Below are 10,477 nucleotides of genomic sequence, written 5' to 3' on the forward strand. Positions count from 1 at the left end.
AAGATTGTGTATGAACATGCTCATTTCCCCTTATTTTCCTAACAATAGATATGAGCAGTCTCAGTTTTAAATCTGTGTTCATTTGTGTGAAAATTTCAGTTGTTACAGGTTGGATGGGATTTGTCGTTTCTCTTTTGCTTTGTTTACAACATTTCTCTTTAGTTGCTTTCAATATCTTATCTTGGTCTGTCAAATTCTTTGGTGTTTCTACCATGTATCTAGGTATGGATTTAGTTTTATTTATCCTGTTCAGAGAACTGAAGATTAATTTATTTCAAGTCTAGAATACTCTCAGTCATTATGACTTCAAGTATCTTCTTATTCTATTCTCTCCCTCTGGCACTTTTTTCTCTCCTTCCTTCCTTTTTCTTTCTTTCTCTCTCTCTTTTTTCTCTTTTTCTTTTTCTCTCTTTCTCACTCTTTCCTTCCTTTCTCTCTCTCTCTCTTCTTTTTTTTCTGGTTCAGCTCTGACTTCAGACAGGATCCAAAGAGGAATTTTACAATCTCTTCTTTGGGTTTTATGGAGACTTTACCCTTCTGTGTTAGTCTCTTAAAGCACTGCATCAACCTTGAAAGGGCATCTCCCTTTGGCATTTCTATTAGACATATGTACTTCACTGAAGTTAAGATACTTTCAATGTTAAGATGTACCATTATTTTATGTAGCACAAGAATGAAAATAAATTGACCATCAGTGTGCCGGGCAGAGCAGGCACCAGACGCTCTGCTAACAGGTGGGTCCTCAGAAGCCGCTCGGCCCCTGGAGCATCTCACGGGTGGCTGGGTGGGAGCCCCACAGGAGGACCCCTCCCACACTGGCCTCTGGTTCTGCTGGGGGGGGGGCGCATTTCCTCGGGCCTCTGGGCTGGGATTTAAGGTCAGGGCCCAGTTCTAACCGGGTGGCTGTCATCATAGCCCTGCAGGAGACCCACTGGCAGCATTTCCAGTTACTGCTGCCCGGACCTCAGGTCTCTAGCTGCTGAAACAACCTCTTTGTGGTGCTGAGTGAACATCAGCAGGTTATTTACCGAGCAGCCGTGGTCAAGACCTTCTGCCCCAACCGTCCCCTTCTAGTAGCAACCTCATCATCACTTGCCACCCACTCCCCAAAGTTCCTGTAGCCACCGTGGGGAGCAGCTGTGCCGACTGCCCAGGGTTGAGGGAGGCTCCTGTGATGTGGGCTTTCCAGTGGGGACACCAGCTCAATCCCGGGAAATTGGGATCCACAGTCTAACCTCGCCTTCTCAACCCTTCCGTGGATAGAGCTTTCAGTCTAGCTCACAAATCCTTTCCTTGCTTTAACTTTCTATGGTAAGGGCAGAGAATATGACCAGAAATTGTGGTGTCCAACCCCTCTCCCTCAATATGTGGCACCTGTGACCTTGAGGCCAGGTTCTTCTTTTTTGCTAAGTCGTAAGGGGAGGGTAGGCTGCAGCCCAGGGCAGCTGTGCTGAATAGTTCCCCAGTAGCCTGCTGTGCAATGAATTTACCCATCTCTCCTTGCTCACCTCGTGTTCCGCAGTTACTCTTGTGGAGGGAGGGGCTTTTCTTCACTAGTGCGGACGTGTGCCTCGGCAGTGGCGGGTTGATTCCTGGAGTGAGTCAGCAGAAGGGCTGGACCCTCTCTGGAGTCTTGAGCTCCCGACACCCTGAGCACACAGGTGGGAGGAGTCATGCTGCACACTGCTCTCTGCAAACTTGTGATTGCAATCATGATTTTTAAGAAAGAGTATCACATGTTCAGCTAAAAGCCTTTCTGCACTGCTTTCTCTTTTTTTTTTTTTTTTTTTTGAGACAGGGTCTCACTCTGTCACCCTGGGTAGAGTGCAGTGGCATCATGATAGCTCACTGCATCCTCAAACTCCTGGGCTCAAGCCATCCCCCTGCCTCAGCCTCCCAAGTAGCTGGGACTACAAGTGTAAACCACCATGCCTGGCTAGTTTTTTCTGTTTTTAGTAGAGATGGCCTCTCACTCTTGCTCAGGCTGGTCTCGAACTTCTAACCTCAAGCAATCCTCCCCCCTCAGCCTCCCAGAGTGCTAGGATTACATGCGTGAGCCACCGCACCCGGCCTGCTTTCTCTTTTTATTTGGCCCCAGCTTCATCCATGATCTGGAAGTTGGTCCAAACCACTGCCCTGCACATTTTCATACTTGAATTACATGGCTCTGTACTGTGAACAATGTATCAACTCATCTCCTGTGTTTCAGGCTTGCATGTCAACGGCCACATGGCACATTCTGGCCACTTCCTCAGGATGTCCCGCTTTCCTGTTTGGGTGCTTTATCCTCCCAGTTGGCTCCAGGAAAGAGTAAAGAAAGTGGACATAGAAGTCACTTTGGTTGGAAATTACTGGCACCTGGGCCTCTGGTGGCCCAAGGGCACAGTGAGAGGCAGACAGTCAATGCCTGAGCGCATGTGTACCCCTGGAGGGGCCACAGCCCAACCTGAAGCTGCATACTCTGAAACAGACTGCATCCACCTGAAGGAAATTGGTCCAGAGAGCAGAAAGGTCTAGAGGTCTCAAACTATCTGGGCCTAGAAACCAGAGCTGCAACGCCTGGCCCAGGGCTCCTGTGCCGACCGTGTTAACTCCCCACAGTCCTCTTCCCTCAGCCCCTGACAGCCACCATTCTACTTTCTGTCTCTGTGATTTTGACTACTCTAATTTTGTCAATTCCATAAAAGTGGTATCATACAGTATGTATTTGTCTTTTTGTGACTGGCTTATTTCATTTGCATAACATCCTCAAGGTTCATCCATATCATAGCATATGACAGAATTTCCTTCTTTTTAAGGCAAAGTAATATTCCACTGTATGGATATAACACATTTGGCTTATCCATTCATCTATTGATGCACAACTGGATTACTTCCACGTTTTAGCAACTGTGAATAATACTGCTATAAACACGGGTGTACAAATATCTTGTTGAGACCCTGCTTTCGATTCTCTTGAGTATATACCCGGAAGAGTAACTGCTGGATCACATGGAAATTCTATTTTTAAGTTTTGAGGAACCACCATACAATTTTCCATAGCAGCTGCACCATTTTATGTTCCCAACAGTGCACAAGGGTTCTGATTTCTCTACATCTTCACTACATTTGTTATTTTCTGGTTTTTTGTTTTGACAGTAGCCATCCTAATGGGTGTGAAGTGGCAGCTCATTGTGGTTTTGATTTGCATTTCCTTAATGATTAGTAATGCTAAGCATCTTTTCAAGTCTTTATTGGCCATTTGTATATGTTCTTTGGAGGAATGCCCATAAAAGTCCTTTGCCCATTTTTGAATCAAGTTATCTGTGTTTTTGTGTTGTTGAGTTTGGTGTGATGGCATTTTTGGATATTTGTTTCTTGATCTGGTGCTGGTTACACAAGTGAATTAAGTTTGTGAAAATTCGTTAAGATATACCCTTATGACATGGACTTTTCTCTGTGCATGTGTATATAATACCATTATTAATATATAACACTATCAGACCAGGCGTGGTGGTTCACGCCTGTAATTCTAGCACTCTGGGAGGCTGAGGCGGGAGGATCGTTTGCGCTCAGAAGTTCGAGACCAGCCTGACCAAGAGCAAGACCTTGTCTTTACTGAAAATAGAAAGAAATTAGTTGGACAACTACAAATATGTAGAAAAAAAATTAGCCAGGCACGGTGGTGCATGCCTGTAGTCCCAGCTACTTGGGAGGCTGAGGCAGAGGGATTGCTTGAGCCCAGGAGTTTGAGGTTGCTGTGAGCTAGGCTGATGCCATGATGCCACGGCACTCTAGCCTGGGCAACAGAGTGAGACTCTGTCTCAAAAAAAAAAAAAAAAGAAAAAGAAAAAAATATACATAACACTATCGTTAAAAATAATATACAGCCTCAGCTTCCTCACCTGCAAAATTGGCAGATAATAATACCTACATCATAGGTTTATTATAATGATTAAAATAGTGTATTTAAAGGGCTGAGTGGCGTGCCTTGCACATTGTAAACGTTCCACAGGTGGTATTATCATTATCATTGCTTTAAAATTATGGGAATAGACCAGCCCAAAAATTCAGAGCACTGAGAGCCCACCCTGGAGGTCTCAGAGAACATCAAGTCTTCATCAAGCTCTGCCTTCGCATCTGGAGACCAGCTGAAAGGCCGAGCTGCTTTGGTGACAGGGAGAGGGTGGCATGGCTGTCAGAGGGTCTCAAGACTGGGAGTGTTCAGGGCTTGCTTAAAGACTCATCGCTGGCAGGTGGCAGAGTCAGGTAAAGCCAAGGGGGCCTGGGACCCCCACCTGTGTTCCATTACTGGTGTCCTCCCCTCAAGCACCCAGCTGGCCTGAAATTCCCCCTCTTCGAGTAAGGCTCACGGCAAGCTTCCTCACTCGCCCTGGGGTGAGTGAAAGTGCAGGCAGGCGCTGTGGGCAGGAGGGGCAGCTCTGGCTTCCCCAGCAAGGACGCCGAGGTTTCTGTAGGTAACACCCAATCTCCCCTCCTCCATGTTCCCGCAGCCTATTGCTCATTTTTGTCCAGTCTTGGCCTCGCTGAGTCTGAGTTTAGTCAGCTGCTTGTATGTTCATCTCAGCCAGTTAACTTTCAATTCCTTGAGGGCAGGAGCAATGCATTCTTATTTTTGCATCCCCACGGCTCCGGTTACAGCGGCTGACACACAGAAACAATGTTGGTTGGGAGTTGATGATCTCAGGGACGCAGTTCCAAGTAAATGTGTCTTGGAACGGTGAGCTCAGGGGTGCACTAATGAAGGAGGAGCAAGTCCCCAGAGGAGTCGTGGAAAGAACACTGGCTGCAACCACGCTGCCTCTCAGATGGCAAATAGAAGGGTTGTCACCCAGTTTGCCACCAGAGGGCGAGCCAAGCAAAAAAGATTCCCAGGCTGCTCCTCAGCCGTTTGACCCAAACTTCCCTGAAACTCTGGAATCTTTGCTGTGTCCTAGAAACAGGGGGCACATGAGGTCTGAGCTAGGATCTCAGGACATGGATGTTTACAGTTTGCTGGCATATCGCCTAGGGGAGCAGCGGCAAGAAAATCAAATCTGTGGTCTGCTGCCTGCCGGAGGAAGAGTACAACTGGATAAAGGCAACACGGTTAATATAAGGTGTCATGAGCCCTGAGCTGGTCCCTGCTTTACCAATTTCTGGAAGTGAGACATTAAGAATATCATTCTCTCCTTGGACCTAGTTTCCGTTCATAGAATAGTTCAAGTTCCAGCCTGTCCTGGGATGTCATCAGCCCTTCCTCCCACCTGGGCTGTGGCCATGCAATTTAGTGCATAATGGGTGCTGGTTTTCTGCCCCTCTTAGGAACCACAGTCATGGAAACGAGCCCTTGCTGCAGCAGGGACCACTAATGTCCTGGACATTCCTTCTGTTCTCCCACAGACCACCCATGCAGAGCCAGAGGAGCCAGACATCCAGAAAAGTAAAACAAAACCCCAGGACGTCATTCAGATGTGAGTACTAGGAGACTATTCATGCAAATTCTTACAAAACATGGAGATTGTGACATAGGATTTATGACTCATTCTTGTGTATGACAGTAGAACACCACACAATGGAAGGTCACACCATTCAGGATACAAGTGGCCTCGGGAGGGAGACAAGGAAGAGTGAGGAGGAACATTTCACTCCATAAAAGAGAGACAGATGGATGGACTTCAAGCATATATAGCAAAATGGCAACTCCGATAAATCTGGCTGATTCTAAATTATTTTCTGTAATCCTCTCTGTTTGAAACATTCTTTTAGTTAAGAAGAAAATAGTTATTTAAAGTAATTTTTAAAATAACAGAGCTCACCAGACCCTTAGAGCACAGCTTGGTCTAGGGTAATTTATTTAACTGGCAGAGCTTTCCATAGACATAGACATGTGTTCATAAAGTATCTTTAGATATTCTAGGCCCAGGTGGGGTGGAATGAGCCTAGGAGAGGGAGGTCTCCTCTGAGTGGAGGGACCAGCCCATGCTCTGGCTCTAACCAGCCCTACAGAACCTCAGAGCCCTCAGGTTTTGTCTTCCTTATCTGTAAATAGGGATGAAGTTTTTCCCATCTATCTGAGTTTTAATGTGCATCAAATGAGATGATGTTTGTGAAACAGCTTGAAAATAACATGATGAGGCAAGTAGGTAAAGAATGGTTATTTACTTGTCAAGCTCTGAGTCCTGAGGCCTCATTTATTAGCAACCTTAATAGCAATAGCAACACAACAACAAAAGAAGAAACAAAAGAAGGATGTGTAAAGTAGTATGGAAGGAGGGAAAAATGAAGAAGCAAAATCTAAGAAAGATAGCCAAGAAAATGGCTGCCCTTCTTAGATACTGAGTTGAGGGCTTTCAAAATAATGGAAATTATACTTTGCAAAAAACAATCCCAGTGGTCATTCCCATTAGAACTTAGAACAATATTTATATGGCTCCCTGTGGAGAGTTAACAGTTATTTTCTATGGAAGCCACAGGGCTTCAATTTTCAGAGTTTAAATAATGAACATAGAGATACCACAAAAGGAACATTCATTAAATATCAATATAGAACAAACTGAAAGAGAAAGAGAAAAACACCAAGCTGCTCATTGCAGTGTTTCCAACTGAGACTCTGTTCTGTAAACCCTGGGGGATAGGCATGGATTGGACTGTTGCTTTGAAGCTCGGGTTAAACACAGTAGGTTGCAGACTTTCTGGGACAGGAACAAGTCAACTTCTTTTCTGAAAGCCTGGCTCTGCCTAAGGACATCCAAATCCATCAAACATAAGCTTTGCAGGAGGATTGTTAAGAGTATAAAAGGGTGCTCAGAGGTTCACCCACAGAGACTTTCTGATAGCTGACATCAGGGTAGCAAAAAACAAAATGTGCAGGGGGTGGTAGTTAACCTACCTCTCTCAACTCTTCTTCTTGGCCCTGCCCTCTGCCTCTCACTCCCCACTTCTCTCCCCTTATGTCATGTCCAGGGATCCCAGGCTTCTCTGCTTCTCTTGCAACATGCTGAATCTTATTTAATTTATCCATTCTATGTTGCTGCAGGCTTAAGGTAATATTCCTTTTAGAAGAACCCCAAAATTCAAAGAGGCTGCTTGGGGAGGGCATAACAGTGAGGTACAAGGACTTTGCCATCAGACAGACCTGGGTTTGAGTCCCAATTTCTATGTGTGGTAAACAGTCTCCAAGATAGTTAGTCCACAATGATCTCTGCTTCCTGGTATTCATGCCCTTGTGAGTTCCCTTCACGTTGAATCAGGGCTGGCCCTGGGTGACCAATATATTATGGAGGAAGTGATGGTGTATGAATTCTGAGGCTAGGTCACAAAAGGTATTGCAGCTTTCACCTTGACTTCTTGGATCTCTCTCTCGGGGGAAACCAGCTGTCACTCTGCAGGGACACTCGAGCAGCTCCACATACAGACACACATGGAGAAGAACTGAGGCCTCCTGACAATAATCCATTTGACAGCCTTGTAGGCAAGCCACCTTGGAAGTGGAATCTCCAGTTCCTGCTGACATCTGACTGCAATATCATGGGGGACCCCAAGTTTGAACCATCCAGTTGAGCTGCTTCTGAACTTCTGAACCACTGAAACCATGAGAAATACTGATTATTGTTGTTTTAAATTCTAAATTTGGGGGTGATATGTTAAATAGCCATGTTAACAAGGACTTAGCTTTTCTAAGTATTGGGAGCATCCAGAGCTGATATTCATTGGGGAGACACATATACAATTGTTAAAATATTTAAATATTTCTATGCTGCTTGGGAAAGAGCCCTGTACTTGGATTAACATGATCTTGAATTGCTAGTTCCCTGAAGTGCCTTGCAAAGGCAAATCAAATCCTCTTCAGAGGACAGAACATCATCCTTGGCCTCCAATTCTTTCAACAAATATTTTATGATACCGTGTCTAGCACACAACCGCAGATAAACTGACATACAGTCAAAAGCAGAATTTTTCAGTCCCCTGGAAGATAGCCTTCCCTGAGGGCTTACATGATAAAAAAAAAAAAATATTAAGCATATGATGACATTCGTGTATGGTGGGAAGGGAGAAACCAAAAGTTGAGAGAGGCATAAATGGTCCTAATCAAAGAAGAAGAGGCTTCCATTGCTTCCCAAGACCAGGACCCAGCTCTAGGAACCACAGAGAGAAAATCCATCTCCTTGCTGTTCTCTGGAAGGTAGCTGGACCTCAGGTTAGACAGCCAGAGAACCAGGACCCCTAGAGCCAAGACTCTTACTTCCATCAAAATTCCCATGTCCAAGCTTAGCTAGAGTACAGCCAAGTTGCTTCTTCAAGGTGCCCTGAACCACGGAACTATAAAAGGGACCAAAGTGTTCAGAAGACCAGGGCATCCTTACCTGAATGTTGTAGAGTACATGAGACCCAGAGACTCCTAGAAAACATGACTGAAGGACAATGCTCCTCTAGCCAGAAGGGTAGAGACTTGGAATAGCTATTATCAGATTTAGGGGAAAAAATGGTAATTTTTTCCACCCAGTAATGTAAAATGAAATCACAACTCACTGTAGAATATTAGTAAGTTCTGCAGTAAGTCTCTCATTGTACAAATGAGGAAATTAAGACTCAGGAGGTTAGAAAGTGAGTCCCAGCCTGCTGACTCACAGACTGTGGGTACCTTTTCCTACATTGCTCTGCCCTGGGATGTTGTCAAATGCTACTTCTCCCTTATTCTCAGGATATTGGTGCCCTGCATTTCACAGACCACCTGACATTTCCTTCCAAGAAGCTAACATTGGCCCACTCTAAACAGAAAGCCTCAATTTGACATCATGTCTAGCATTCCCTGTACTTTTCATTCTCAACCCAAATCTCAATAGCCACTGCCTTTTTCCAGGCAGGCATCAACAAAGGGTCTTTCTTCTGATCCTGCCAACTCGTCATGACACATGATTCTCAGTAGTGCCATCTAGAATATCTTATTTCTCTGAGCCTTTGTTAAGAGTTATATACACCGGCAACTAGGAGCTTCCTGCTGCTTCTTGGTAAAATAATTTTGATAAGTGATTCCTCAGTGGTCAGAATGTGCCAACGGCTCTCAGCCCCATTAGTGGATAAGCTCTTTGTCCCTGAAGATGACCAAGGAGGGTCTCAGTGACCCTCTGCCAGTCTTGGGAGGCAAGGACATTGGTTCAGATAACTTCAAAGATTCCTTCCGGCCCTAAGAACTCTTTGGTTATAAAGGGAGAGGGATGCATTAATTATTACAAATGAAAATTTTTATTGGTTTCTCATCATTTCTGGGGTGCCTACTCTGCCTTACCAATTCCCTCTCCCACCTCCATCCACCACCATGGTTTCCATTCCCGTCTTCTCTGTACCTCTCCAGCAACCTCTGCCATGGTCTGGAGAGACCCAGCTTTCAGTTCCAACTAGCCATGAAAACCTGAGCAAGTCCACCAACTCCTCTGAACCTTAGTCTCTTCTCTCCCAGCATTATGGCGTTGCTGGGAGGAAGAGCGGCGATGAACATGGAGGACCAGCTCCATATCCAGCACAAAGTCCTGCAGAAAACAAGCCTCTGAAGCCCAGGCACCCCTAGATGGAGTATCTTATGATCACTGGTTGACCTGCCCTTCTTCCTGCAACCTCCTGGAGGGCAGGGTCTGTGTCTTCTTTATCTGTACCCACGTCCCCTATCCCAATCCTCATGAGTAGTAGGCCCTTCATGAATTCATTACTCCAACATTACTGAGGTCAAGAGCCAGGTGCTGTGGATTCAGAGTGGCTCAAACAACATTTGGACTCTCAAGCAATTTGCACCTAAGCAGGTGAGATAGAAACACAGACAATCAAATGCTGAGTTCTTAGAGCTGAGTTGTAATTTCTAGCTTTCCTTGACCTTTTAATGCAACTGCTAATGCTTTAGCATATGTCAAAATAATTGACCTAGATGGGCAAAAAAGTCAGTAAGAATGAAAGCACCTCAATTAATGGAATACTTTATTTTCCGTGGGGTCTTTGAGAGCTTGAAGAGAAATAAAAGCAGTAGTCAAATAATAAGGAGCAGACTGCTGCAATTAAATGTGGTTTACCACCAGTTAAGTATCACTTTCGGATAGTGTCAAATTAAAGCATTTAAGAAGATTGCTGGAAAAAAAGGAGACTTTTTTTCTTATTTAAGTGAAATGCTGGCACAGGAGGCCTCCAAAGGGAAACTGCCAGATGCTGCTTTTTATGTGCTTGGCATGTTTTTTCCTAACATATCCTTAATGTTTTTGAATTTTACATTGTCTGCAAAATTGCCATTTCATTAAAACTGCCTCAGAAATTCCTTTTTAAGCAACGGAGGTAGCTGTCAATGTGGGTCTGTGCTGCCTACTTCACGTTTTATAATAGAAATGCAGGAGATATTTTCAAGAATACCTTTATTGGAACTTGAATTTTCTGTTTTTTCGGGAAAAATACTGGTCAGTCCAGAAAACCAGAGGGATGACTTTTTAAAATCAATATATTTACTATATCTCTTTGT

At 44.7% G+C, this 10,477-nt stretch overlaps 1 non-coding gene across 1 annotated transcript; it reads right to left on the reverse strand.

The window, feature by feature from the left end:
- Nucleotides 1–463: 463 nt before the first annotated feature.
- Nucleotides 464–581, reverse strand: LOC138401318 (small nucleolar RNA SNORA26). Its single transcript, XR_011236477.1, has one exon. It is a non-coding gene; the product is annotated as a small nucleolar RNA SNORA26 (small nucleolar RNA).
- Between the last annotated feature and the right edge of the window lie 9,896 nt (nt 582–10,477).

Source organism: Eulemur rufifrons, chromosome 20 (assembly GCF_041146395.1).
Source record: "Eulemur rufifrons isolate Redbay chromosome 20, OSU_ERuf_1, whole genome shotgun sequence".
NCBI lineage: Eukaryota > Metazoa > Chordata > Mammalia > Primates > Lemuridae > Eulemur > Eulemur rufifrons.